Below are 26565 nucleotides of genomic sequence, written 5' to 3' on the forward strand. Positions count from 1 at the left end.
AAGTCTGTATGATGTCATATAGGTCCATATGGCGTAGACTGCGTGGCCTAATGGATAGGCGTCTGGACTTCGAATCAGAAGATTGAGGGTTCGAGGTCCCTTCGTGGTTGTTAAATTGAATGGCTCCATTCATTTGGAAATGTTAAAAATTTCCTGAAATAAGGCATTGTTCTTGTTCTTTGAAAGCTAGGACATTGTTATGCAACTTTAATATTCTTAAGACTTCGAGGCTGAGAAACATTGTGTTTGATTCTGTATCACAAGATTGAAGGATCGAGTCTCTTCGTACTTGTCAAAAATCACATCTTTCCTCATTCAGACAGGTTCAAAATGTGATGTCTATTGTTGCAAAGCAAAGTCTGTATGATGTCATATTGGAGAAACTTGACTAGACGCCTGTCATAGTGGATAAGGTGCTTACCTTCTCATCACAATATTGACGAGTCGAGTCTCTTCGTGAACGTTTAATTTCATTAGCACAGTTAATTTGGAATGTTCTTAGTTTCCTGAAATAAGGCTTGTTCTTGTTGCATTGAAAAGCTCGGACATTGTTATTCAACTTTAATAATCAAGGACTGCGAGGCCTGAGAGATATTGTGTCTGATTCTGCATCGCAAGATGGAGTGATAGAGTGTCTTCGTACTTGTTAAATATCACTAGCTGTCCTCATTCAGACAGTTCACAATTTTGATGTCGATTGTTGCAAAGCAAAGTCTGTATGATGTCATATAGCAGAAACTTGAGTAGACATCCTGGAATAGTTGAAAAGGCCTTGCCTTCTAACCACAATATTGAGGGGTCGAGTCTCTTTGTGATTGGTTTAATTTCATTAGCTCAGCTAATTTGGAAATGTTCGCAAATTCCTGAAATAAGGCTTTGTTCTTGTTGCATTGAAAAGCTTGGACATTGTTATGCAACTTGATAATCAGGACTGCGAGGCCTGAGAGATATTGTGTCTGATTCTGCATCGCAAGATGGAGTGATAGTGTCTTCGTACTTGTTAAATATCACTAGCTTCCTCATTCAGACAGGTTCACAATTTTGATGTCTATTGTTGCAAAGCAAAGTCTGTATGATGTCATATAGGTTCTATATAAAGCAGACTGCGTGGCCTATGGTAAGGCGTCTGACTTCGAATCAGAAGATGAGGGTTTCGAGCCCTCGTGGTTTGTTTAAATTGAATGGCTCCATTCTTTTGGAAATGTTTAAAAACTTCCTGAATAAGGCAATTGTTCTTGTTTCTTTGCAAAAGTAGGACATTGTTATGCAACTTTAATATCTAAGACTGCGAGGCCTGAGAAACATTGGTGTTTGATTCTGTATCACAAGATGAAGGCATCGAGTCTCTTCGTACTTGTCAAAAATCACCATTCTTTCCTCATTCGGACAGGTTCAAATGTTGATGTCTATTGTTGGAAAGCAAAGTCTGTATGATGTCATATTGGAGAAACTTGACTAGACAGCCTGTCATCAGTGGGATAAGGTGCCTTACATTCTAATTACAATATTGACGGGTCGAAGTCCCTCCTTCGTGAATTGTTTTGTAATTTCATTAGCACAGCTAATTTGGAAATGTTCTTAGTTTCCCGAAATTAAGGCTTCTGTTCTTGTTGCATTGAAAGCTCGGACATTGTTATTCAACTTTAATAATCAAGGACTGCGAGGCCTGAGAGATATTGTGTCTGATTCTGCATCGCAAGATGGAGTGATAGAGTGTCCTTCGTACTTGTTAAATATCACTAGCTGTCCTCATTCAGACAGGTTCACAATTTTGGATGTCTATTGTTGCAAAGCAAAGTCTGTATGATGTCATATAGCAGAAACTTGAGTAGACATCCTGGAATAGTTGAAAGGCGCTTGCCTTCTAACCACAATATTGAGGGGTCGAGTCTCTTTGTGATTGTTTAATTTCATTAGCTCAGCTAATTTGGAAATGTTCGCAAATTCCTGAAATAAGGCCTTGTTCTTGTTGCAATTGAAAAGCTTGGACATTGTTATGCAACTTTGATAATCAAGGACTGCGAGGCCTGAGAGATATTGTGTCTGATTCTGCATCGCAAGATGGAGTGATAGAGTGTCTTCGTACTTGTTAAATATCACTAGCTTTCCTCATTCAGACAGGTTCACAATTTTGATGTCTATTGTTGCAAAGCAAAGTCTGTATGATGTCATATAGTTCTATATAAAGCAGACTGCGTGGCCTAATGGATAAGGCGTCTGACTTTGAATCAGAAGATTGAGGGTTCGAGTCCCTTGTGGTTGTTTAAATTTATAGCTCAATTCATTTGGAAATGAAAAGCTCGGACATTGTTATGCAACTTTAAATATTCTTAAGACTTCGAGGCCTGAGAAACATTGTGTTGATTCTGTATCACAAGATTGAAGGATCGAGTCTCTTCGTACTTGTCAAAAATCACCATCTTTCCTCATTCAGACAGGTTCAAATGTTGATGTCTATTGTTCAAAGCAAGTCTGTATGATGTCATATTGGAGAAACTTGACTAGACAGCCTTCATAGTGGATAAGGTGCTTACTTCTCATCACAATATTGACGAGTCGAGTCTCTTCGTGATCGTTTAATTTCATTAGCACAGTTAATTTGGAAATGTTCTTAGTTTCCTGAAATAAGGCTTTGTTCTTGTTGCATTGAAAAGCTCGGACATTGTTATTCAACTTTAATAATCAAGGACTGCGAGGCCTGAGAGATATTGTGTCTGATTCTGCATCGCAAGATGGAGTGATAGAGTGTCTTCGTACTTGTTAAATATCACTAGCTGTCCTCATTCAGACAGGTTCACAATTTTGATGTCTATTGTTGCAAAGCAAAGTCTGTATGATGTCATATAGTTCTATATAAAGCAGACTGCGTGGCCTAATGGATAAGGCGTCTGACTTCGAATCAGAAGATTGAGGTTTCGAGTCCATTCATTGTTGTTTAAATTGAATAGCTCAATTCATTTGGAAATGTTAAAAATTTCCTGAAATGAGGCATTGTTCTTGTTTCTTTGAAAGGCTAGGACATTGTTATGCAACTTTAATATTCTTAAGACTTCGAGGCCTGAGAAACATTGTGTTTGATTCTGTATCACAAGATTGAAGGATCGAGTCTCTTCGTACTTGTCAAAAATCACAATCTATCCTCATTTGGACAGGTTCAAAATGTTGATGTCTATTGTTGGAAAGCAAAGTCTGAATGATGTCATATTGGAGAAACTTGACTAGACAGCCTGTCATAGTGGATAAGGTGCTTACATTCTAATTACAATATTGACGGGTCGAGTCTCTTCGTGATTGTTTAATTTCATTAGCACAGCTAATTTGGAAATGTTCTTAGTTTCCCGAAATAAGGCTTTGTTCTTGTTGCATTGAAAAGCTCGGACGTTCGAGTCTCTTCGTGGTTGTTTAAATTGAATAGCTCAGATCATTTGGAAAGGTTTCAAATTTCCTGAAAAAAGGCATTGTTCTTGTTTCTTTGAAAAGCTAGGACATTGTTATGCAACTTTAATAATCTTAAGACTTTGAGGCCTGAGAAACATTGTGTTTGATTCTGTATCACAAGATTGAAGGATCGAGTCTCTTCGTACTTGTCAAAATCACCATCTTTCCTCATTCAGACAGGTTCAAATGTTGATGTCTATTGTTGGAAAGCAAAGTCTGTATGATGTCATATTGGAGAAACTTGACTAGACAGCCTGTCATAGTGGATAAGGTTCTTACCTTCTAAACACAATATTGACGGGTCGAGTCTCTTCGTGATCGTTTAATTTCATTAGCACAGCTAATTTGGAAATGTTCTTAGTTTCCCCGAAATAAGGCTTTGTTCTTGTTGCATTGAAAAGCTTGGACATTGTTATTCAACTTTAATAATCAAGGACTGCGAGGCCTGAGAGATATTGTTTCTGATTCTGCATCGCAAGATGGAGTGATAGAGTGTCTTCGAACTTGTTAAATATCACTAACTTTCCTCATTCGGACAGGTTCACAATTTTGATGTCTATTGTTGCAAAGCAAAGTCTGTATGATGTCATATAGGTCCATATGGCGTAGACTGCGTGGCCTAATGGATAAGGCGTCTGACTTCGAATCAGAAGATTGAGGGTTCGAGTCCCTTCGTGGTTGTTTAAATTGAATGGCTCCATTCAGGAAATTTTTAACATTTCCTGAAATAAGGCATTGTTCTTGTTTCTTTGAAAAGCTAGGACATTGTTATGCAACTTTAATATTCTTAAGACTTCGAGGCCTGAGAAACATTGTGTTTGATTCTGTATCACAAGATTGAAGGATCGAGTCTCTTCGTACTTGTCAAAAATCACAATCTTTCCTCATTTGGACAGGTTCAAAATGTTGATGTCTATTGTTGGAAAGCAAAGTCTGAATGATGTCATATTGGAGAAACTTGACTAGACAGCCTGTCATAGTGGATAAGGTGCTTACATTCTAATTACAATATTGACGGGTCGAGTCTCTTCGTGATTGTTTAATTTCATTAGCACAGCTAATTTGGAAATGTTCTTAGTTTCCCGAAATAAGGCTTTGTTCTTGTTGCATTGAAAAGCTCGGACGTTCGAGTCTCTTCGTGGTTGTTTAAATTGAATAGCTCAGATCATTTGGAAATGTTTCAAATTTCCTGAAAAAAGGCATTGTTCTTGTTTCTTTGAAAAGCTAGGACATTGTTATGCAACTTTAATAATCTTAAGACTTTGAGGCCTGAGAAACATTGTGTTTGATTCTGTATCACAAGATTGAAGGATCGAGTCTCTTCGTACTTGTCAAAAATCACCATCTTTCCTCATTCGGACAGGTTCAAATGTTGATGTCTATTGTTGGAAAGCAAAGTCTGTATGATGTCATATTGGAGAAAGTTGACTAGACAGCCTGTCATAGTGGATAAGGTTCTTACCTTCTAATCACAATATTGACGGGTCGAGTCTCTTCGTGATCGTTTAATTTCATTAGCACAGCTAATTTGGAAATGTTCTTAGTTTCCCGAAATAAGGCTTTGTTCTTGTTGCATTGAAAAGCTCGGACATTGTTATTCAACTTTAATAATCAAGGACTGCGAGGCCTGAGAGATATTGTTTCTGATTCTGCATCGCAAGATGGAGTGATAGAGTGTCTTCGAACTTGTTAAATATCACTAACTTTCCTCATTCGGACAGGTTCACAATTTTGATGTCTATTGTTGCAAAGCAAAGTCTGTATGATGTCATATAGGTCCATATGGCGTAGACTGCGTGGCCTAATGGATAAGGCGTCTGACTTCGAATCAGAAGATTGAGGGTTCGAGTCCCTTCGTGGTTGTTTAAATTGAATGGCTCCATTCATTTGGAAATGTTAAAAATTTCCTGAAATAAGGCATTGTTCTTGTTTCTTTGAAAAGCTAGGACATTGTTATGCAACTTTAATATTCTTAAGACTTCGAGGCCTGAGAAACATTGTGTTTGATTCTGTATCACAAGATTGAAGGATCGAGTCTCTTCGTACTTGTCAAAAATCACCATCTTTCCTCATTCAGACAGGTTCAAAATGTTGATGTCTATTGTTGCAAAGCAAAGTCTGTATGATGTCATATTGGAGAAACTTGACTAGACAGCCTGTCATAGTGGATAAGGTGCTTACCTTCTCATCACAATATTGACGAGTCGAGTCTCTTCGTGATCGTTTAATTTCATTAGCACAGTTAATTTGGAAATGTTCTTAGTTTCCTGAAATAAGGCTTTGTTCTTGTTGCATTGAAAAGCTCGGACATTGTTATTCAACTTTAATAATCAAGGACTGCGAGGCCTGAGAGATATTGTGTCTGATTCTGCATCGCAAGATGGAGTGATAGAGTGTCTTCGTACTTGTTAAATATCACTAGCTGTCCTCATTCAGACAGGTTCACAATTTTGATGTCTATTGTTGCAAAGCAAAGTCTGTATGATGTCATATAGCAGAAACTTGAGTAGACATCCTGGAATAGTTGAAAAGGCGCTTGCCTTCTAACCACAATATTGAGGGGTCGAGTCTCTTTGTGATTGTTTAATTTCATTAGCTCAGCTAATTTGGAAATGTTCGCAAATTCCTGAAATAAGGCTTTGTTCTTGTTGCATTGAAAAGCTTGGACATTGTTATGCAACTTTGATAATCAAGGACTGCGAGGCCTGAGAGATATTGTGTCTGATTCTGCATCGCAAGATGGAGTGATAGAGTGTCTTCGTACTTGTTAAATATCACTAGCTTTCCTCATTCAGACAGGTTCACAATTTTGATGTCTATTGTTGCAAAGCAAAGTCTGTATGATGTCATATAGGTCCATATAGGCGTAGACTGCGTGGCCTAATGGATAAGGCGTCTGACTTCGAATCAGAAGATTGAGGGTTCGAGTCCCTTCGTGGTTGTTTAAATTGAATGGCTCCATTCATTTGGAAATGTTAAAAATTTCCTGAAATAAGGCATTGTTCTTGTTTCTTTGAAAAGCTAGGACATTGTTATGCAACTTTAATATCTAAGGACTGCGAGGCCTGAGAAACATTGTGTTTGATTCTGTATCACAAGATTGAAGGATCGAGTCTCTTCGTACTTGTCAAAAATCACAATCTTTCCTCATTTGGACAGGTTCAAAATGTTGATGTCTATTGTTGGAAAGCAAAGTCTGAATGATGTCATATTGGAGAAACTTGACTAGACAGCCTGTCATAGTGGATAAGGTGCTTACATTCTAATTACAATATTGACGGGTCGAGTCTCTTCGTGATTGTTTAATTTCATTAGCACAGCTAATTTGGAAATGTTCTTAGTTTCCCGAAATAAGGCTTTGTTCTTGTTGCATTGAAAAGCTCGGACGTTCGAGTCTCTTCGTGGTTGTTTAAATTGAATAGCTCAGATCATTTGGAAATGTTTCAAATTTCCTGAAAAAAGGCATTGTTCTTGTTTCTTTGAAAAGCTAGGACATTGTTATGCAACTTTAATAATCTTAAGACTTCGAGGCCTGAGAAACATTGTGTTTGATTCTGTATCACAAGATTGAAGGATCGAGTCTCTTCGTACTTGTCAAAAATCACCATCTTTCCTCATTCAGACAGGTTCAAATGTTGATGTCTATTGTTGGAAAGCAAAGTCTGTATGATGTCATATTGGAGAAAGTTGACTAGACAGCCTGTCATAGTGGATAAGGTTCTTACCTTCTAATCACAATATTGACGGGTCGAGTCTCTTCGTGATCGTTTAATTTCATTAGCACAGCTAATTTGGAAATGTTCTTAGTTTCCCGAAATAAGGCTTTGTTCTTGTTGCATTGAAAAGCTCGGACATTGTTATTCAACTTTAATAATCAAGGACTGCGAGGCCTGAGAGATATTGTTTCTGATTCTGCATCGCAAGATGGAGTGATAGAGTGTCTTCGAACTTGTTAAATATCACTAACTTTCCTCATTCGGACAGGTTCACAATTTTGATGTCTATTGTTGCAAAGCAAAGTCTGTATGATGTCATATAGGTCCATATGGCGTAGACTGCGTGGCCTAATGGATAAGGCGTCTGACTTCGAATCAGAAGATTGAGGGTTCGAGTCCCTTCGTGGTTGTTTAAATTGAATGGCTCCATTCATTTGGAAATGTTAAAAATTTCCTGAAATAAGGCATTGTTCTTGTTTCTTTGAAAAGCTAGGACATTGTTATGCAACTTTAATATTCTTAAGACTTCGAGGCCTGAGAAACATTGTGTTTGATTCTGTATCACAAGATTGAAGGATCGAGTCTCTTCGTACTTGTCAAAAATCACAATCTTTCCTCATTTGGACAGGTTCAAAATGTTGATGTCTATTGTTGGAAAGCAAAGTCTGAATGATGTCATATTGGAGAAACTTGACTAGACAGCCTGTCATAGTGGATAAGGTGCTTACATTCTAATTACAATATTGACGGGTCGAGTCTCTTCGTGATTGTTTAATTTCATTAGCACAGCTAATTTGGAAATGTTCTTAGTTTCCCGAAATAAGGCTTTGTTCTTGTTGCATTGAAAAGCTCGGACGTTCGAGTCTCTTCGTGGTTGTTTAAATTGAATAGCTCAGATCATTTGGAAATGTTTCAAATTTCCTGAAAAAAGGCATTGTTCTTGTTTCTTTGAAAAGCTAGGACATTGTTATGCAACTTTAATAATCTTAAGACTGTGAGGCCTGAGAAACATTGTGTTTGATTCTGTATCACAAGATTGAAGGATCGAGTCTCTTCGTACTTGTCAAAAATCACCATCTTTCCTCATTCGGACAGGTTCAAATGTTGATGTCTATTGTTGGAAAGCAAAGTCTGTATGATGTCATATTGGAGAAAGTTGACTAGACAGCCTGTCATAGTGGATAAGGTTCTTACCTTCTAATCACAATATTGACTGGGTCGAGTCTCTTCGTGATTGTTTAATTTCATTAGCACAGCTAATTTGGAAATGTTCTTAGTTTCCCGAAATAAGGCTTTGTTCTTGTTGCATTGAAAAGCTCGGACGTTCGAGTCTCTTCGTGGTTGTTTAAATTGAATAGCTCAGATCATTTGGAAATGTTTCAAATTTCCTGAAAAAAGGCATTGTTCTTGTTTCTTTGAAAAGCTAGGACATTGTTATGCAACTTTAATAATCTTAAGACTTTGAGGCCTGAGAAACATTGTGTTTGATTCTGTATCACAAGATTGAAGGATCGAGTCTCTTCGTACTTGTCAAAAATCACCATCTTTCCTCATTCGGACAGGTTCAAATGTTGATGTCTATTGTTGGAAAGCAAAGTCTGTATGATGTCATATTGGAGAAAGTTGACTAGACAGCCTGTCATAGTGGATAAGGTTCTTACCTTCTAATCACAATATTGACGGGTCGAGTCTCTTCGTGATTGTTTAATTTCATTAGCACAGCTAATTTGGAAATGTTCTTAGTTTCCCGAAATAAGGCTTTGTTCTTGTTGCATTGAAAAGCTCGGACGTTCGAGTCTCTTCGTGGTTGTTTAAATTGAATAGCTCAGATCATTTGGAAATGTTTCAAATTTCCTGAAAAAAGGCATTGTTCTTGTTTCTTTGAAAAGCTAGGACATTGTTATGCAACTTTAATAATCTTAAGACTTTGAGGCCTGAGAAACATTGTGTTTGATTCTGTATCACAAGATTGAAGGATCGAGTCTCTTCGTACTTGTCAAAAATCACCATCTTTCCTCATTCGGACAGGTTCAAATGTTGATGTCTATTGTTGGAAAGCAAAGTCTGTATGATGTCATATTGGAGAAAGTTGACTAGACAGCCTGTCATAGTGGATAAGGTTCTTACCTTCTAATCACAATATTGACGGGTCGAGTCTCTTCGTGATTGTTTAATTTCATTAGCACAGCTAATTTGGAAATGTTCTTAGTTTCCCGAAATAAGGCTTTGTTCTTGTTGCATTGAAAAGCTCGGACATTGTTATTCAACTTTAATAATCAAGGACTGCGAGGCCTGAGAGATATTGTTTCTGATTCTGCATCGCAAGATGGAGTGATAGAGTGTCTTCGAACTTGTTAAATATCACTAACTTTCCTCATTCGGACAGGTTCACAATTTTGATGTCTATTGTTGCAAAGCAAAGTCTGTATGATGTCATATAGGTCCATATGGCGTAGACTGCGTGGCCTAATGGATAAGGCGTCTGACTTCGAATCAGAAGATTGAGGGTTCGAGTCCCTTCGTGGTTGTTTAAATTGAATGGCTCCATTCATTTGGAAATGTTAAAAATTTCCTGAAATAAGGCATTGTTCTTGTTTCTTTGAAAAGCTAGGACATTGTTATGCAACTTTAATATTCTTAAGACTTCGAGGCCTGAGAAACATTGTGTTTGATTCTGTATCACAAGATTGAAGGATCGAGTCTCTTCGTACTTGTCAAAAATCACAATCTTTCCTCATTTGGACAGGTTCAAAATGTTGATGTCTATTGTTGGAAAGCAAAGTCTGAATGATGTCATATTGGAGAAACTTGACTAGACAGCCTGTCATAGTGGATAAGGTGCTTACATTCTAATTACAATATTGACGGGTCGAGTCTCTTCGTGATTGTTTAATTTCATTAGCACAGCTAATTTGGAAATGTTCTTAGTTTCCCGAAATAAGGCTTTGTTCTTGTTGCATTGAAAAGCTCGGACGTTCGAGTCTCTTCGTGGTTGTTTAAATTGAATAGCTCAGATCATTTGGAAATGTTTCAAATTTCCTGAAAAAAGGCATTGTTCTTGTTTCTTTGAAAAGCTAGGACATTGTTATGCAACTTTAATAATCTTAAGACTTCGAGGCCTGAGAAACATTGTGTTTGATTCTGTATCACAAGATTGAAGGATCGAGTCTCTTCGTACTTGTCAAAAATCACCATCTTTCCTCATTCGGACAGGTTCAAATGTTGATGTCTATTGTTGGAAAGCAAAGTCTGTATGATGTCATATTGGAGAAAGTTGACTAGACAGCCTGTCATAGTGGATAAGGTTCTTACCTTCTAATCACAATATTGACGGGTCGAGTCTCTTCGTGATCGTTTAATTTCATTAGCACAGCTAATTTGGAAATGTTCTTAGTTTCCCGAAATAAGGCTTTGTTCTTGTTGCATTGAAAAGCTCGGACATTGTTATTCAACTTTAATAATCAAGGACTGCGAGGCCTGAGAGATATTGTTTCTGATTCTGCATCGCAAGATGGAGTGATAGAGTGTCTTCGAACTTGTTAAATATCACTAACTTTCCTCATTCGGACAGGTTCACAATTTTGATGTCTATTGTTGCAAAGCAAAGTCTGTATGATGTCATATAGGTCCATATGGCGTAGACTGCGTGGCCTAATGGATAAGGCGTCTGACTTCGAATCAGAAGATTGAGGGTTCGAGTCCCTTCGTGGTTGTTTAAATTGAATGGCTCCATTCATTTGGAAATGTTAAAAATTTCCTGAAATAAGGCATTGTTCTTGTTTCTTTGAAAAGCTAGGACATTGTTATGCAACTTTAATAATCAAGGACTGCGAGGCCTGAGAAACATTGTGTTTGATTCTGTATCACAAGATTGAAGGATCGAGTCTCTTCGTACTTGTCAAAAATCACAATCTTTCCTCATTTGGACAGGTTCAAAATGTTGATGTCTATTGTTGGAAAGCAAAGTCTGAATGATGTCATATTGGAGAAACTTGACTAGACAGCCTGTCATAGTGGATAAGGTGCTTACATTCTAATTACAATATTGACGGGTCGAGTCTCTTCGTGATTGTTTAATTTCATTAGCACAGCTAATTTGGAAATGTTCTTAGTTTCCCGAAATAAGGCTTTGTTCTTGTTGCATTGAAAAGCTCGGACGTTCGAGTCTCTTCGTGGTTGTTTAAATTGAATAGCTCAGATCATTTGGAAATGTTTCAAATTTCCTGAAAAAAGGCATTGTTCTTGTTTCTTTGAAAAGCTAGGACATTGTTATGCAACTTTAATAATCTTAAGACTTCGAGGCCTGAGAAACATTGTGTTTGATTCTGTATCACAAGATTGAAGGATCGAGTCTCTTCGTACTTGTCAAAAATCACCATCTTTCCTCATTCAGACAGGTTCAAATGTTGATGTCTATTGTTGGAAAGCAAAGTCTGTATGATGTCATATTGGAGAAAGTTGACTAGACAGCCTGTCATAGTGGATAAGGTTCTTACCTTCTAATCACAATATTGACGGGTCGAGTCTCTTCGTGATCGTTTAATTTCATTAGCACAGCTAATTTGGAAATGTTCTTAGTTTCCCGAAATAAGGCTTTGTTCTTGTTGCATTGAAAAGCTCGGACATTGTTATTCAACTTTAATAATCAAGGACTGCGAGGCCTGAGAGATATTGTTTCTGATTCTGCATCGCAAGATGGAGTGATAGAGTGTCTTCGAACTTGTTAAATATCACTAACTTTCCTCATTCGGACAGGTTCACAATTTTGATGTCTATTGTTGCAAAGCAAAGTCTGTATGATGTCATATAGGTCCATATGGCGTAGACTGCGTGGCCTAATGGATAAGGCGTCTGACTTCGAATCAGAAGATTGAGGGTTCGAGTCCCTTCGTGGTTGTTTAAATTGAATGGCTCCATTCATTTGGAAATGTTAAAAATTTCCTGAAATAAGGCATTGTTCTTGTTTCTTTGAAAAGCTAGGACATTGTTATGCAACTTTAATAATTCTTAAGGACTGCGAGGCCTGAGAAACATTGTGTTTGATTCTGTATCACAAGATTGAAGGATCGAGTCTCTTCGTACTTGTCAAAAATCACAATCTTTCCTCATTTGGACAGGTTCAAAATGTTGATGTCTATTGTTGGAAAGCAAAGTCTGAATGATGTCATATTGGAGAAACTTGACTAGACAGCCTGTCATAGTGGATAAGGTGCTTACATTCTAATTACAATATTGACGGGTCGAGTCTCTTCGTGATTGTTTAATTTCATTAGCACAGCTAATTTGGAAATGTTCTTAGTTTCCCGAAATAAGGCTTTGTTCTTGTTGCATTGAAAAGCTCGGACGTTCGAGTCTCTTCGTGGTTGTTTAAATTGAATAGCTCAGATCATTTGGAAATGTTTCAAATTTCCTGAAAAAAGGCATTGTTCTTGTTTCTTTGAAAAGCTAGGACATTGTTATGCAACTTTAATAATCTTAAGACTTTGAGGCCTGAGAAACATTGTGTTTGATTCTGTATCACAAGATTGAAGGATCGAGTCTCTTCGTACTTGTCAAAAATCACCATCTTTCCTCATTCAGACAGGTTCAAATGTTGATGTCTATTGTTGGAAAGCAAAGTCTGTATGATGTCATATTGGAGAAAGTTGACTAGACAGCCTGTCATAGTGGATAAGGTTCTTACATTCTAATCACAATATTGACGGGTCGAGTCTCTTCGTGATCGTTTAATTTCATTAGCACAGCTAATTTGGAAATGTTCTTAGTTTCCCGAAATAAGGCTTTGTTCTTGTTGCATTGAAAAGCTCGGACATTGTTATTCAACTTTAATAATCAAGGACTGCGAGGCCTGAGAGATATTGTTTCTGATTCTGCATCGCAAGATGGAGTGATAGAGTGTCTTCGAACTTGTTAAATATCACTAACTTTCCTCATTCGGACAGGTTCACAATTTTGATGTCTATTGTTGCAAAGCAAAGTCTGTATGATGTCATATAGGTCCATATGGCGTAGACTGCGTGGCCTAATGGATAAGGCGTCTGACTTCGAATCAGAAGATTGAGGGTTCGAGTCCCTTCGTGGTTGTTTAAATTGAATAGCTCAGATCATTTGGAAATGTTTCAAAATTTCCTGAAATAAGGCATTGTTCTTGTTTCTTTGAAAAGCTAGGACATTGTTATGCAACTTTAATAATCTTAAGACTTCGAGGCCTGAGAAACATTGTGTTTGATTCTGTATCACAAGATTGAAGGATCGAGTCTCTTCGTACTTGTCAAAAATCACAATCTTTCCTCATTTGGACAGGTTCAAAATGTTGATGTCTATTGTTGGAAAGCAAAGTCTGAATGATGTCATATTGGAGAAACTTGACTAGACAGCCTGTCATAGTGGATAAGGTGCTTACATTCTAATTACAATATTGACGGGTCGAGTCTCTTCGTGATTGTTTAATTTCATTAGCACAGCTAATTTGGAAATGTTCTTAGTTTCCCGAAATAAGGCTTTGTTCTTGTTGCATTGAAAAGCTCGGACGTTCGAGTCTCTTCGTGGTTGTTTAAATTGAATAGCTCAGATCATTTGGAAATGTTTCAAATTTCCTGAAAAAAGGCATTGTTCTTGTTTCTTTGAAAAGCTAGGACATTGTTATGCAACTTTAATAATCTTAAGACTTTGAGGCCTGAGAAACATTGTGTTTGATTCTGTATCACAAGATTGAAGGATCGAGTCTCTTCGTACTTGTCAAAAATCACCATCTTTCCTCATTCGGACAGGTTCAAATGTTGATGTCTATTGTTGGAAAGTAAAGTCTGTATGATGTCATATTGGAGAAAGTTGACTAGACAGCCTGTCATAGTGGATAAGGTTCTTACCTTCTAATCACAATATTGACGGGTCGAGTCTCTTCGTGATTGTTTAATTTCATTAGCACAGCTAATTTGGAAATGTTCTTAGTTTCCCGAAATAAGGCTTTGTTCTTGTTGCATTGAAAAGCTCGGACATTGTTATTCAACTTTAATAATCAAGGACTGCGAGGCCTGAGAGATATTGTTTCTGATTCTGCATCGCAAGATGGAGTGATAGAGTGTCTTCGAACTTGTTAAATATCACTAACTTTCCTCATTCGGACAGGTTCACAATTTTGATGTCTATTGTTGCAAAGCAAAGTCTGTATGATGTCATATAGGTCCATATGGCGTAGACTGCGTGGCCTAATGGATAAGGCGTCTGACTTCGAATCAGAAGATTGAGGGTTCGAGTCCCTTCGTGGTTGTTTAAATTGAATGGCTCCATTCATTTGGAAATGTTAAAAATTTCCTGAAATAAGGCATTGTTCTTGTTTCTTTGAAAAGCTAGGACATTGTTATGCAACTTTAATATTCTTAAGACTTCGAGGCCTGAGAAACATTGTGTTTGATTCTGTATCACAAGATTGAAGGATCGAGTCTCTTCGTACTTGTCAAAAATCACAATCTTTCCTCATTTGGACAGGTTCAAAATGTTGATGTCTATTGTTGGAAAGCAAAGTCTGAATGATGTCATATTGGAGAAACTTGACTAGACAGCCTGTCATAGTGGATAAGGTGCTTACATTCTAATTACAATATTGACGGGTCGAGTCTCTTCGTGATTGTTTAATTTCATTAGCACAGCTAATTTGGAAATGTTCTTAGTTTCCCGAAATAAGGCTTTGTTCTTGTTGCATTGAAAAGCTCGGACGTTCGAGTCTCTTCGTGGTTGTTTAAATTGAATAGCTCAGATCATTTGGAAATGTTTCAAATTTCCTGAAAAAAGGCATTGTTCTTGTTTCTTTGAAAAGCTAGGACATTGTTATGCAACTTTAATAATCTTAAGACTTTGAGGCCTGAGAAACATTGTGTTTGATTCTGTATCACAAGATTGAAGGATCGAGTCTCTTCGTACTTGTCAAAAATCACCATCTATTCCTCATTCGGACAGGTTCAAATGTTGATGTCTATTGTTGGAAAGCAAAGTCTGTATGATGTCATATTGGAGAAAGTTGACTAGACAGCCTGTCATAGTGGATAAGGTTCTTACCTTCTAATCACAATATTGACGGGTCGAGTCTCTTCGTGATTGTTTAATTTCATTAGCACAGCTAATTTGGAAATGTTCTTAGTTTCCCGAAATAAGGCTTTGTTCTTGTTGCATTGAAAAGCTCGGACGTTCGAGTCTCTTCGTGGTTGTTTAAATTGAATAGCTCAGATCATTTGGAAATGTTTCAAATTTCCTGAAAAAAGGCATTGTTCTTGTTTCTTTGAAAAGCTAGGACATTGTTATGCAACTTTAATAATCTTAAGACTTTGAGGCCTGAGAAACATTGTGTTTGATTCTGTATCACAAGATTGAAGGATCGAGTCTCTTCGTACTTGTCAAAAATCACCATCTTTCCTCATTCGGACAGGTTCAAATGTTGATGTCTATTGTTGGAAAGCAAAGTCTGTATGATGTCATATTGGAGAAAGTTGACTAGACAGCCTGTCATAGTGGATAAGGTTCTTACCTTCTAATCACAATATTGACGGGTCGAGTCTCTTCGTGATTGTTTAATTTCATTAGCACAGCTAATTTGGAAATGTTCTTAGTTTCCCGAAATAAGGCTTTGTTCTTGTTGCATTGAAAAGCTCGGACGTTCGAGTCTCTTCGTGGTTGTTTAAATTGAATAGCTCAGATCATTTGGAAATGTTTCAAATTTCCTGAAAAAAGGCATTGTTCTTGTTTCTTTGAAAAGCTAGGACATTGTTATGCAACTTTAATAATCTTAAGACTTCGAGGCCTGAGAAACATTGTGTTTGATTCTGTATCACAAGATTGAAGGATCGAGTCTCTTCGTACTTGTCAAAAATCACCATCTTTCCTCTTTCAGACAGGTTCAAATGTTGATGTCTATTGTTGGAAAGCAAAGTCTGTATGATGTCATATTGGAGAAAGTTGACTAGACAGCCTGTCATAGTGGATAAGGTTCTTACCTTTTAATCACAATATTGACGGGTCGAGTCTCTTCGTGATCGTTTAATTTCATTAGCACAGCTAATTTGGAAATGTTCTTAGTTTCCCGAAATAAGGCTTTGTTCTTGTTGCATTGAAAAGCTCGGACATTGTTATTCAACTTTAATAATCAAGGACTGCGAGGCCTGAGAGATATTGTTTCTGATTCTGCATCGCAAGATGGAGTGATAGAGTGTCTTCGAACTTGTTAAATATCACTAACTTTCCTCATTCGGACAGGTTCACAATTTTGATGTCTATTGTTGCAAAGCAAAGTCTGTATGATGTCATATAGGTCTATATGGCGTAGACTGCGTGGCCTAATGGATAAGGCGTCTGACTTCGAATCAGAAGATTGAGGGATCGAGTCCCTTCATGGTTGTTTAAATTGAATGGCTCCATTCATTTGGAAATGTTAAAAATTTCCTGAAATAAGGCATTGTTCTTGTTTCTTTGAAAAGCTAGGACATTGTTATGCAACTTTAATAATCAAGGACTGCGAGGCCTGAGAAACATTGTGTTTGATTCTGTATCACAAGATTGAAGGATCAAGTCTCTTCGTACTTGTCAAAAATCACAATCTTTCCTCATTTGGACAGGTTCAAAATGTTGATGTCTATTGTTGGAAAGCAAAGTCTGAATGATGTCATATTGGAGAAACTTGACTAGACAGCCTGTCATAGTGGATAAGGTGCTTACATTCTAATTACAATATTGACGGGTCGAGTCTCTTCGTGATTGTTTAATTTCATTAGCACAGCTAATTTGGAAATGTTCTTAGTTTCCCGAAATAAGGCTTTGTTCTTGTTGCATTGAAAAGCTCGGACGTTCGAGTCTCTTCGTGGTTGTTTAAATTGAATAGCTCAGATCATTTGGAAATGTTTCAAATTTCCTGAAAAAAGGCATTGTTCTTGTTTCTTTGAAAAGCTAGGACATTGTTATGCAACTTTAATAATCTTAAGACTTTGAGGCCTGAGAAACATTGTGTTTGATTCTGTATCACAAGATTGAAGGATCGAGTCTCTTCGTACTTGTCAAAAATCACCATCTATCCTCATTCGGACAGGTTCAAATGTTGATGTCTATTGTTGGAAAGCAAAGTCTGTATGATGTCATATTGGAGAAAGTTGACTAGACAGCCTGTCATAGTGGATAAGGTTCTTACCTTCTAGTCACAATATTGATGGGTCGAGTCCCTTCGTGATTGTTTAATTTCATTAGCACAGCTAATTTGGAAATGTTCTTAGTTTCCCGAAATAAGGCTTTGTTCTTGTTGCATTGAAAAGCTCGGACGTTCGAGTCTCTTCGTGGTTGTTTAAATTGAATAGCTCAGATCATTTGGAAATGTTTCAAATTTCCTGAAAAAAGGCATTGTTCTTGTTTCTTTGAAAAGCTAGGACATTGTTATGCAACTTTAATAATCTTAAGACTTTGAGGCCTGAGAAACATTGTGTTTGATTCTGTATCACAAGATTGAAGGATCGAGTCTCTTCGTACTTGTCAAAAATCACCATCTTTCCTCATTCGGACAGGTTCAAATGTTGATGTCTATTGTTGGAAAGCAAAGTCTGTATGATGTCATATTGGAGAAAGTTGACTAGACAGCCTGTCATAGTGGATAAGGTTCTTACCTTCTAATCACAATATTGACGGGTCGAGTCTCTTCGTGATTGTTTAATTTCATTAGCACAGCTAATTTGGAAATGTTCTTAGTTTCCCGAAATAAGGCTTTGTTCTTGTTGCATTGAAAAGCTCGGACATTGTTATTCAACTTTAATAATCAAGGACTGCGAGGCCTGAGAGATATTGTTTCTGATTCTGCATCGCAAGATGGAGTGATAGAGTGTCTTCGAACTTGTTAAATATCACTAACTTTCCTCATTCGGACAGGTTCACAATTTTGATGTCTATTGTTGCAAAGCAAAGTCTGTATGATGTCATATAGGTCCATATGGCGTAGACTGCGTGGCCTAATGGATAAGGCGTCTGACTTCGAATCAGAAGATTGAGGGTTCGAGTCCCTTCGTGGTTGTTTAAATTTAATAGCTCAATTCATTTGGAAATGAAAAGCTAGGACATTGTTATGCAACTTTAATATTCTTAAGACTTCGAGGCCTGAGAAACATTGTGTTTGATTCTGTATCACAAGATTGAAGGATCGAGTCTCTTCGTACTTGTCAAAAATCACCATCTTTCCTCATTCAGACAGGTTCAAAATGTTGATGTCTATTGTTGCAAAGCAAAGTCTGTATGATGTCATATTGGAGAAACTTGACTAGACAGCCTGTCATAGTGGATAAGGTGCTTACCTTCTCATCACAATATTGACGAGTCGAGTCTCTTCGTGAACGTTTAATTTCATTAGCACAGTTAATTTGGAAATGTTCTTAGTTTCCTGAAATAAGGCTTTGTTCTTGTTGCATTGAAAAGCTCGGACATTGTTATTCAACTTTAATAATCAAGGACTGCGAGGCCTGAGAGATATTGTGTCTGATTCTGCATCGCAAGATGGAGTGATAGAGTGTCTTCGTACTTGTTAAATATCACTAGCTGTCCTCATTCAGACAGGTTCACAATTTTGATGTCGATTGTTGCAAAGCAAAGTCTGTATGATGTCATATAGCAGAAACTTGAGTAGACATCCTGGAATAGTTGAAAAGGCGCTTGCCTTCTAACCACAATATTGAGGGGTCGAGTCTCTTTGTGATTGTTTAATTTCATTAGCTCAGCTAATTTGGAAATGTTCGCAAATTCCTGAAATAAGGCTTTGTTCTTGTTGCATTGAAAAGCTTGGACATTGTTATGCAACTTTGATAATCAAGGACTGCGAGGCCTGAGAGATATTGTGTCTGATTCTGCATCGCAAGATGGAGTGATAGTGTCTTCGTACTTGTTAAATATCACTAGCTTTCCTCATTCAGACAGGTTCACAATTTTGATGTCTATTGTTGCAAAGCAAAGTCTGTATGATGTCATATAGTTCTATATAAAGCAGACTGCGTGGCCTAATGGATAAGGCGTCTGACTTCGAATCAGAAGATTGAGGGTTCGAGTCCCTTCGTGGTTGTTTAAATTTAATAGCTCAATTCATTTGGAAATGAAAAGCTAGGACATTGTTATGCAACTTTAATATTCTTAAGACTTCGAGGCCTGAGAAACATTGTGTTTGATTCTGTATCACAAGATTGAAGGATCGAGTCTCTTCGTACTTGTCAAAAATCACAATCTTTCCTCATTCAGACAGTTTCAAAATGTTGATGTCTATTGTTGCAAAGCAAAGTCTGTATGATGTCATATTGGAGAAACTTGACTAGACAGCCTGTCATAGTGGATAAGGTGCTTACCTTCTCATCACAATATTGACGAGTCGAGTCTCTTCGTGATCGTTTAATTTCATTAGCACAGTTAATTTGGAAATGTTCTTAGTTTCCTGAAATAAGGCTTTGTTCTTGTTGCATTGAAAAGCTCGGACATTGTTATTCAACTTTAATAATCAAGGACTGCGAGGCCTGAGAGATATTGTGTCTGATTCTGCATCGCAAGATGGAGTGATAGAGTGTCTTCGTACTTGTTAAATATCACTAGCTGTCCTCATTCAGACAGGTTCACAATTTTGATGTCTATTGTTGCAAAGCAAAGTCTGTATGATGTCATATAGCAGAAACTTGAGTAGACATCCTGGAATAGTTGAAAAGGCGCTTGCCTTCTAACCACAATATTGAGGGGTCGAGTCTCTTTGTGATTGTTTAATTTCATTAGCTCAGCTAATTTGGAAATGTTCGCAAATTCCTGAAATAAGGCTTTGTTCTTGTTGCATTGAAAAGCTTGGACATTGTTATGCAACTTTGATAATCAAGGACTGCGAGGCCTGAGAGATATTGTGTCTGATTCTGCATCGCAAGATGGAGTGATAGAGTGTCTTCGTACTTGTTAAATATCACTAGCTTTCCTCATTCAGACAGGTTCACAATTTTGATGTCTATTGTTGCAAAGCAAAGTCTGTATGATGTCATATAGTTCTATATAAAGCAGACTGCGTGGCCTAATGGATAAGGCGTCTGACTTTGAATCAGAAGATTGAGGGTTCGAGTCCCTTTGTGGTTGTTTAAATTTAATAGCTCAATTCATTTGGAAATGAAAAGCTAGGACATTGTTATGCAACTTTAATATTCTTAAGACTTCGAGGCCTGAGAAACATTGTGTTTGATTCTGTATCACAAGATTGAAGGATCGAGTCTCTTCGTACTTGTCAAAAATCACCATCTTTCCTCATTCAGACAGGTTCAAAATGTTGATGTCTATTGTTGCAAAGCAAAGTCTGTATGATGTCATATTGGAGAAACTTGACTAGACAGCCTGTCATAGTGGATAAGGTGCTTACCTTCTCATCACAATATTGACGAGTCGAGTCTCTTCGTGATCGTTTAATTTCATTAGCACAGTTAATTTGGAAATGTTCTTAGTTTCCTGAAATAAGGCTTTGTTCTTGTTGCATTGAAAAGATCGGACATTGTTATTCAACTTTAATAATCAAGGACTGCGAGGCCTGAGAGATATTGTGTCTGATTCTGCATCGCAAGATGGAGTGATAGAGTGTCTTCGTACTTGTTAAATATCACTAGCTGTCCTCATTCAGACAGGTTCACAATTTTGATGTCTATTGTTGCAAAGCAAAGTCTGTATGATGTCATATAGTTCTATATAAAGCAGACTGCGTGGCCTAATGGATAAGGCGTCTGACTTCGAATCAGAAGATTGAGGGTTCGAGTCCATTCATTGTTGTTTAAATTGAATAGCTCAATTCATTTGGAAATGTTAAAAATTTCCTGAAATAAGGCATTGTTCTTGTTTCTTTGAAAGGCTAGGACATTGTTATGCAACTTTAATATTCTTAAGACTTCGAGGCCTGAGAAACATTGTGTTTGATTCTGTATCACAAGATTGAAGGATCGAGTCTCTTCGTACTTGTCAAAAATCACAATCTATCCTCATTTGGACAGGTTCAAAATGTTGATGTCTATTGTTGGAAAGCAAAGTCTGAATGATGTCATATTGGAGAAACTTGACTAGACAGCCTGTCATAGTGGATAAGGTGCTTACATTCTAATTACAATATTGACGGGTCGAGTCTCTTCGTGATTGTTTAATTTCATTAGCACAGCTAATTTGGAAATGTTCTTAGTTTCCCGAAATAAGGCTTTGTTCTTGTTGCATTGAAAAGCTCGGACGTTCGAGTCTCTTCGTGGTTGTTTAAATTGAATAGCTCAGATCATTTGGAAAGGTTTCAAATTTCCTGAAAAAAGGCATTGTTCTTGTTTCTTTGAAAAGCTAGGACATTGTTATGCAACTTTAATAATCTTAAGACTTCGAGGCCTGAGAAACATTGTGTTTGATTCTGTATCACAAGATTGAAGGATCGAGTCTCTTCGTACTTGTCAAAAATCACCATCTTTCCTCATTCAGACAGGTTCAAATGTTGATGTCTATTGTTGGAAAGCAAAGTCTGTATGATGTCATATTGGAGAAACTTGACTAGACAGCCTGTCATAGTGGATAAGGTTCTTACCTTCTAAACACAATATTGACGGGTCGAGTCTCTTCGTGATCGTTTAATTTCATTAGCACAGCTAATTTGGAAATGTTCTTAGTTTCCCGAAATAAGGCTTTGTTCTTGTTGCATTGAAAAGCTTGGACATTGTTATTCAACTTTAATAATCAAGGACTGCGAGGCCTGAGAGATATTGTTTCTGATTCTGCATCGCAAGATGGAGTGATAGAGTGTCTTCGAACTTGTTAAATATCACTAACTTTCCTCATTCGGACAGGTTCACAATTTTGATGTCTATTGTTGCAAAGCAAAGTCTGTATGATGTCATATAGGTCCATATGGCGTAGACTGCGTGGCCTAATGGATAAGGCGTCTGACTTCGAATCAGAAGATTGAGGGTTCGAGTCCCTTCGTGGTTGTTTAAATTGAATGGCTCCATTCAATTGGAAATGTTAAAAATTTCCTGAAATAAGGCATTGTTCTTGTTTCTTTGAAAAGCTAGGACATTGTTATGCAACTTTAATATTCTTAAGACTTCGAGGCCTGAGAAACATTGTGTTTGATTCTGTATCACAAGATTGAAGGATCGAGTCTCTTCGTACTTGTCAAAAATCACAATCTTTCCTCATTTGGACAGGTTCAAAATGTTGATGTCTATTGTTGGAAAGCAAAGTCTGAATGATGTCATATTGGAGAAACTTGACTAGACAGCCTGTCATAGTGGATAAGGTGCTTACATTCTAATTACAATATTGACGGGTCGAGTCTCTTCGTGATTGTTTAATTTCATTAGCACAGCTAATTTGGAAATGTTCTTAGTTTCCCGAAATAAGGCTTTGTTCTTGTTGCATTGAAAAGCTCGGACGTTCGAGTCTCTTCGTGGTTGTTTAAATTGAATAGCTCAGATCATTTGGAAAGGTTTCAAATTTCCTGAAAAAAGGCATTGTTCTTGTTTCTTTGAAAAGCTAGGACATTGTTATGCAACTTTAATAATCTTAAGACTTTGAGGCCTGAGAAACATTGTGTTTGATTCTGTATCACAAGATTGAAGGATCGAGTCTCTTCGTACTTGTCAAAAATCACCATCTTTCCTCATTCGGACAGGTTCAAATGTTGATGTCTATTGTTGGAAAGCAAAGTCTGTATGATGTCATATTGGAGAAAGTTGACTAGACAGCCTGTCATAGTGGATAAGGTTCTTACCTTCTAATCACAATATTGACGGGTCGAGTCTCTTCGTGATCGTTTAATTTCATTAGCACAGCTAATTTGGAAATGTTCTTAGTTTCCCGAAATAAGGCTTTGTTCTTGTTGCATTGAAAAGCTCGGACATTGTTATTCAACTTTAATAATCAAGGACTGCGAGGCCTGAGAGATATTGTTTCTGATTCTGCATCGCAAGATGGAGTGATAGAGTGTCTTCGAACTTGTTAAATATCACTAACTTTCCTCATTCGGACAGGTTCACAATTTGATGTCTATTGTTGCAAAGCAAAGTCTGTATGATGTCATATAGGTCCATATGGCGTAGACTGCGTGGCCTAATGGTAAGGCGTCTGACTTCGAATCAGAAGATTGAGGGTTCGAGTCCCTTCGTGGTTGTTTAAATTGAATGGCTCCATTCATTTGGAAATGTTAAAATTTCCTGAAATAAGGCATTGTTCTTGTTTCTTTGAAAAGCTAGGACATTGTTATGCAACTTTAATATTCTTAAGACTTCGAGGCCTGAGAAACATTGTGTTTGATTCTGTATCACAAGATTGAAGGATCGAGTCTCTTCGTACTTGTCAAAAATCACCATCTTTCCTCATTCAGACAGGTTCAAAATGTGATGTCTATTGTTTGCAAAGCAAAGTCTGTATGATGTCATATTGGAGAAACTTGACTAGACAGCCTGTCATAGTGGATAAGGTGCTTACCTTCTCATCACAATATTGACGAGTCGAGTCTCTTCGTGATCGTTTAATTTCATTAGCACAGTTAATTTGGAAATGTTCTTAGTTTCCTGAAATAAGGCTTTGTTCTTGTTGCATTGAAAAGCTCGGACATTGTTATTCAACTTAATAATCAAGGACTGCGAGGCCTGAGAGATATTGTGTCTGATTCTGCATCGCAAGATGGAGTGATAGAGTGTCTTCTTACTTGTTAAATATCACTAGCTGTCCTCATTCAGACAGGTTCACAATTTTGATGTCTATTGTTGCAAAGCAAAGTCTGTATGATGTCATATAGCAGAAACTTGAGTAGACATCCTGGAATAGTTGAAAAGGCGCTTGCCTTCTAACCACAATATTGAGGGGTCGAGTCTCTTTGTGATTGTTTAATTTCATTAGCTCAGCTAATTTGGAAATGTTCGCAAATTCCTGAAATAAGGCTTTGTTCTTGTTGCATTGAAAAGCTTGGACATTGTTATGCAACTTTGATAATCAAGGACTGCGAGGCCTGAGAGATATTGTTTCTGATTCTGCATCGCAAGATGGAGTGATAGAGTGTCTTCGTACTTGTTAAATATCACTAGCTTTCCTCATTCAGACAGGTTCACAATTTTGATGTCTATTGTTGCAAAGCAAAGTCTGTATGATGTCATATAGGTCCATATGGCGTAGACTGCGTGGCCTAATGGATAAGGCGTCTGACTTCGAATCAGAAGATTGAGGGTTCGAGTCCCTTCGTGGTTGTTTAAATTGAATGGCTCCATTCATTTGGAAATTTTTAAAATTTCCTGAAATAAGGCATTGTTCTTGTTTCTTTGAAAAGCTAGGACATTGTTATGCAACTTTAATATTCTTAAGACTTCGAGGCCTGAGAAACATTGTGTTTGATTCTGTATCACAAGATTGAAGGATCGAGTCTCTTCGTACTTGTCAAAATCACCATCTTTCCTCATTCAGACAGGTTCAAATGTTGATGTCTATTGTTGCAAAGCAAAGTCTGTATGATGTCATATTGGAGAAACTTGACTAGACAGCCTGTCATAGTGGATAAGGTGCTTACCTTCTCATCACAATATTGACGAGTCGAGTCTCTTCGTGATCGTTTAATTTCATTAGCACAGTTAATTTGGAAATGTTCTTAGTTTCCTGAAATAAGGCTTTGTTCTTGTTGCATTGAAAAGCTCGGACATTGTTATTCAACTTTAATAATCAAGGACTGCGAGGCCTGAGAGATATTGTGTCTGATTCTGACATCCGCAAGATGGAGTGATAGAGTGTCTTCTTACTTGTTAAATATCACTAGCTGTCCTCATTCAGGACAGGTTCACAATTTTGATGTCTATTGTTGCAAAGCAAAGTCTGTATGATGTCATATAGCAGAAACTTGAGTAGACATCCTGGAATAGTTGAAAAGGCGCTTGCCTTTCTAACCACAATATTGAGGGGTCGAGTCTCTTTGTGATTGTTAATTTCATTAGCTCAGCTAATTTGGAAATGTTCGCAAATTCCTGAAATAAGGCTTTGTTCTTGTTGCATTGAAAAGCTTGGACATTGTTATGCAACTTTGATAATCAAGGACTGCGAGGCCTGAGAGATATTGTGTCTGATTCTGCATCGCAAGATGGAGTGATAGAGTGTCTTCGTACTTGTTAAATATCACTAGCTTTCCTCATTCAGACAGGTCAAATTTTGATGTCTATTGTTGCAAGCAAAGTCTGTATGATGTCATATAGTTCTATATAAAGCAGACTGCGTGGCCTAATGGATAAGGCGTCTGACTTCGAATCAGAAGATTGAGGGTTCGAGTCCCTTCGTGGTTGTTAAATTAATAGCTCAATTCATTTGGAAATGAAAAGCTAGGACATTGTTATGCAACTTTAATATTCTTAAGACTTAGAGGCCTGAGAAAACATTGTGTTTGATTCTGTATCCACAAGATTGAAGGATGAGTCTCTTCGTACTTGTCAAAATAATCACCATCTTTTCCTCATTTCAGACAGGTTCATAAATGTTGATGTCTATTGTTGCAAAGCAAAGTCTGTATGATGTCATATTGGAGAAACTTGACTAGACAGCCTGTCATAGTGGATAAGGTGCTTACCTTCTCATCACAATATTGACGCGTCGAGTCTCTTCGTGATCGTTTAATTCATTAGCTACAGTTAATTGGAAATGTTCTTAGTTCCTGAAATAAGGCTTTGTTCTTGTTGCATTGAAAAGCTCGGACATTGTTATCAACTTTATAATCAAGGACTGCGAGGCCTGAGAGATATTGTTGTCTGATCTGCATCGCAAGATGGAGTGATAGAGTGTCTTCGTACTTGTTAAATATCACTAGCTGTCCTCATTCAGACAGGTTCACAATTTTGATGTCTATTGTTGCAAAGCAAAGTCTGTATGATGTCATATAGTCTATATAAGCAGACTGCGTGGCCTAATGGATAAGGCGTCTGACTTCGAATCAGAAGATTGAGTTTCGAGTCCTTCATTGTTGTTTAAATTGAATAGCTCAATTCATTTGGAAATGTTAAAAATTTCCTGAAATGAGGCATTGTTCTTGTTTCTTTGAAAGGCTAGGACATTGTTATGCAACTTTAATATTCTTAAGACTTCGAGGCCTGAGAAACATTGTGTTTGATTCTGTATCACAAGATTGAAGGATCGAGTCTCTTCTACTTGTCAAAAATCACAATCTATCCTCATTGGACAGGTTCAAAATGTTGATGTCTATTGTTGGAAAGCAAATCTGATGATGTCTATTGGAGAACTTGACTAGACAGCCTGTCATAGTGGATAAGGTGCTTACATTCTAATTACATATTGACGGGTCGATCTCTTCCGTGATTGTTTAATTTCATTAGCACACGCTAATTTGGAATGTTCTTAGTTTCCCGAAATAAGGCTTTGTTCTTGTTGCATTGAA

The 26565-nt window shown here is 37.4% G+C and overlaps 18 non-coding genes across 18 annotated transcripts; all 18 read left to right on the forward strand.

Annotated features, from left to right (window-relative positions):
- Positions 1–2190: 2190 nt before the first annotated feature.
- On the forward strand, positions 2191–2262 carry trnaq-uug (transfer RNA glutamine (anticodon UUG)). The gene has a single exon. It is a non-coding gene; the product is annotated as a tRNA-Gln (tRNA).
- Positions 2263–4046: 1784 nt separating this feature from the next.
- On the forward strand, positions 4047–4119 carry trnar-ucg (transfer RNA arginine (anticodon UCG)). Its single transcript has one exon. It is a non-coding gene; the product is annotated as a tRNA-Arg (tRNA).
- A 1109-nt stretch (positions 4120–5228) lies between these two features.
- On the forward strand, positions 5229–5301 carry trnar-ucg (transfer RNA arginine (anticodon UCG)). Its single transcript has one exon. It is a non-coding gene; the product is annotated as a tRNA-Arg (tRNA).
- A 1006-nt stretch (positions 5302–6307) lies between these two features.
- Positions 6308–6380, forward strand: trnar-ucg (transfer RNA arginine (anticodon UCG)). The gene has a single exon. It is a non-coding gene; the product is annotated as a tRNA-Arg (tRNA).
- Positions 6381–7491: 1111 nt separating this feature from the next.
- On the forward strand, positions 7492–7564 carry trnar-ucg (transfer RNA arginine (anticodon UCG)). Its single transcript has one exon. It is a non-coding gene; the product is annotated as a tRNA-Arg (tRNA).
- Positions 7565–9609: 2045 nt separating this feature from the next.
- On the forward strand, positions 9610–9682 carry trnar-ucg (transfer RNA arginine (anticodon UCG)). The gene has a single exon. It is a non-coding gene; the product is annotated as a tRNA-Arg (tRNA).
- Positions 9683–10794: 1112 nt separating this feature from the next.
- trnar-ucg (transfer RNA arginine (anticodon UCG)) lies at positions 10795–10867 on the forward strand. The gene has a single exon. It is a non-coding gene; the product is annotated as a tRNA-Arg (tRNA).
- Positions 10868–11978: 1111 nt separating this feature from the next.
- Positions 11979–12051, forward strand: trnar-ucg (transfer RNA arginine (anticodon UCG)). Its single transcript has one exon. It is a non-coding gene; the product is annotated as a tRNA-Arg (tRNA).
- A 1114-nt stretch (positions 12052–13165) lies between these two features.
- On the forward strand, positions 13166–13238 carry trnar-ucg (transfer RNA arginine (anticodon UCG)). Its single transcript has one exon. It is a non-coding gene; the product is annotated as a tRNA-Arg (tRNA).
- Positions 13239–14351: 1113 nt separating this feature from the next.
- On the forward strand, positions 14352–14424 carry trnar-ucg (transfer RNA arginine (anticodon UCG)). Its single transcript has one exon. It is a non-coding gene; the product is annotated as a tRNA-Arg (tRNA).
- A 2045-nt stretch (positions 14425–16469) lies between these two features.
- trnar-ucg (transfer RNA arginine (anticodon UCG)) lies at positions 16470–16542 on the forward strand. The gene has a single exon. It is a non-coding gene; the product is annotated as a tRNA-Arg (tRNA).
- A 1577-nt stretch (positions 16543–18119) lies between these two features.
- On the forward strand, positions 18120–18192 carry trnar-ucg (transfer RNA arginine (anticodon UCG)). Its single transcript has one exon. It is a non-coding gene; the product is annotated as a tRNA-Arg (tRNA).
- A 962-nt stretch (positions 18193–19154) lies between these two features.
- trnar-ucg (transfer RNA arginine (anticodon UCG)) lies at positions 19155–19227 on the forward strand. The gene has a single exon. It is a non-coding gene; the product is annotated as a tRNA-Arg (tRNA).
- Positions 19228–20191: 964 nt separating this feature from the next.
- On the forward strand, positions 20192–20264 carry trnaq-uug (transfer RNA glutamine (anticodon UUG)). Its single transcript has one exon. It is a non-coding gene; the product is annotated as a tRNA-Gln (tRNA).
- Positions 20265–22054: 1790 nt separating this feature from the next.
- trnar-ucg (transfer RNA arginine (anticodon UCG)) lies at positions 22055–22127 on the forward strand. The gene has a single exon. It is a non-coding gene; the product is annotated as a tRNA-Arg (tRNA).
- Positions 22128–23238: 1111 nt separating this feature from the next.
- On the forward strand, positions 23239–23310 carry trnar-ucg (transfer RNA arginine (anticodon UCG)). The gene has a single exon. It is a non-coding gene; the product is annotated as a tRNA-Arg (tRNA).
- Positions 23311–24313: 1003 nt separating this feature from the next.
- Positions 24314–24386, forward strand: trnar-ucg (transfer RNA arginine (anticodon UCG)). The gene has a single exon. It is a non-coding gene; the product is annotated as a tRNA-Arg (tRNA).
- Positions 24387–25389: 1003 nt separating this feature from the next.
- trnar-ucg (transfer RNA arginine (anticodon UCG)) lies at positions 25390–25462 on the forward strand. Its single transcript has one exon. It is a non-coding gene; the product is annotated as a tRNA-Arg (tRNA).
- Positions 25463–26565: the final 1103 nt, after the last annotated feature.

Source organism: Salmo trutta, chromosome 14 (genome assembly GCF_901001165.1).
Source record: "Salmo trutta chromosome 14, fSalTru1.1, whole genome shotgun sequence".
Taxonomy (NCBI): Eukaryota; Metazoa; Chordata; class Actinopteri; order Salmoniformes; family Salmonidae; genus Salmo; species Salmo trutta.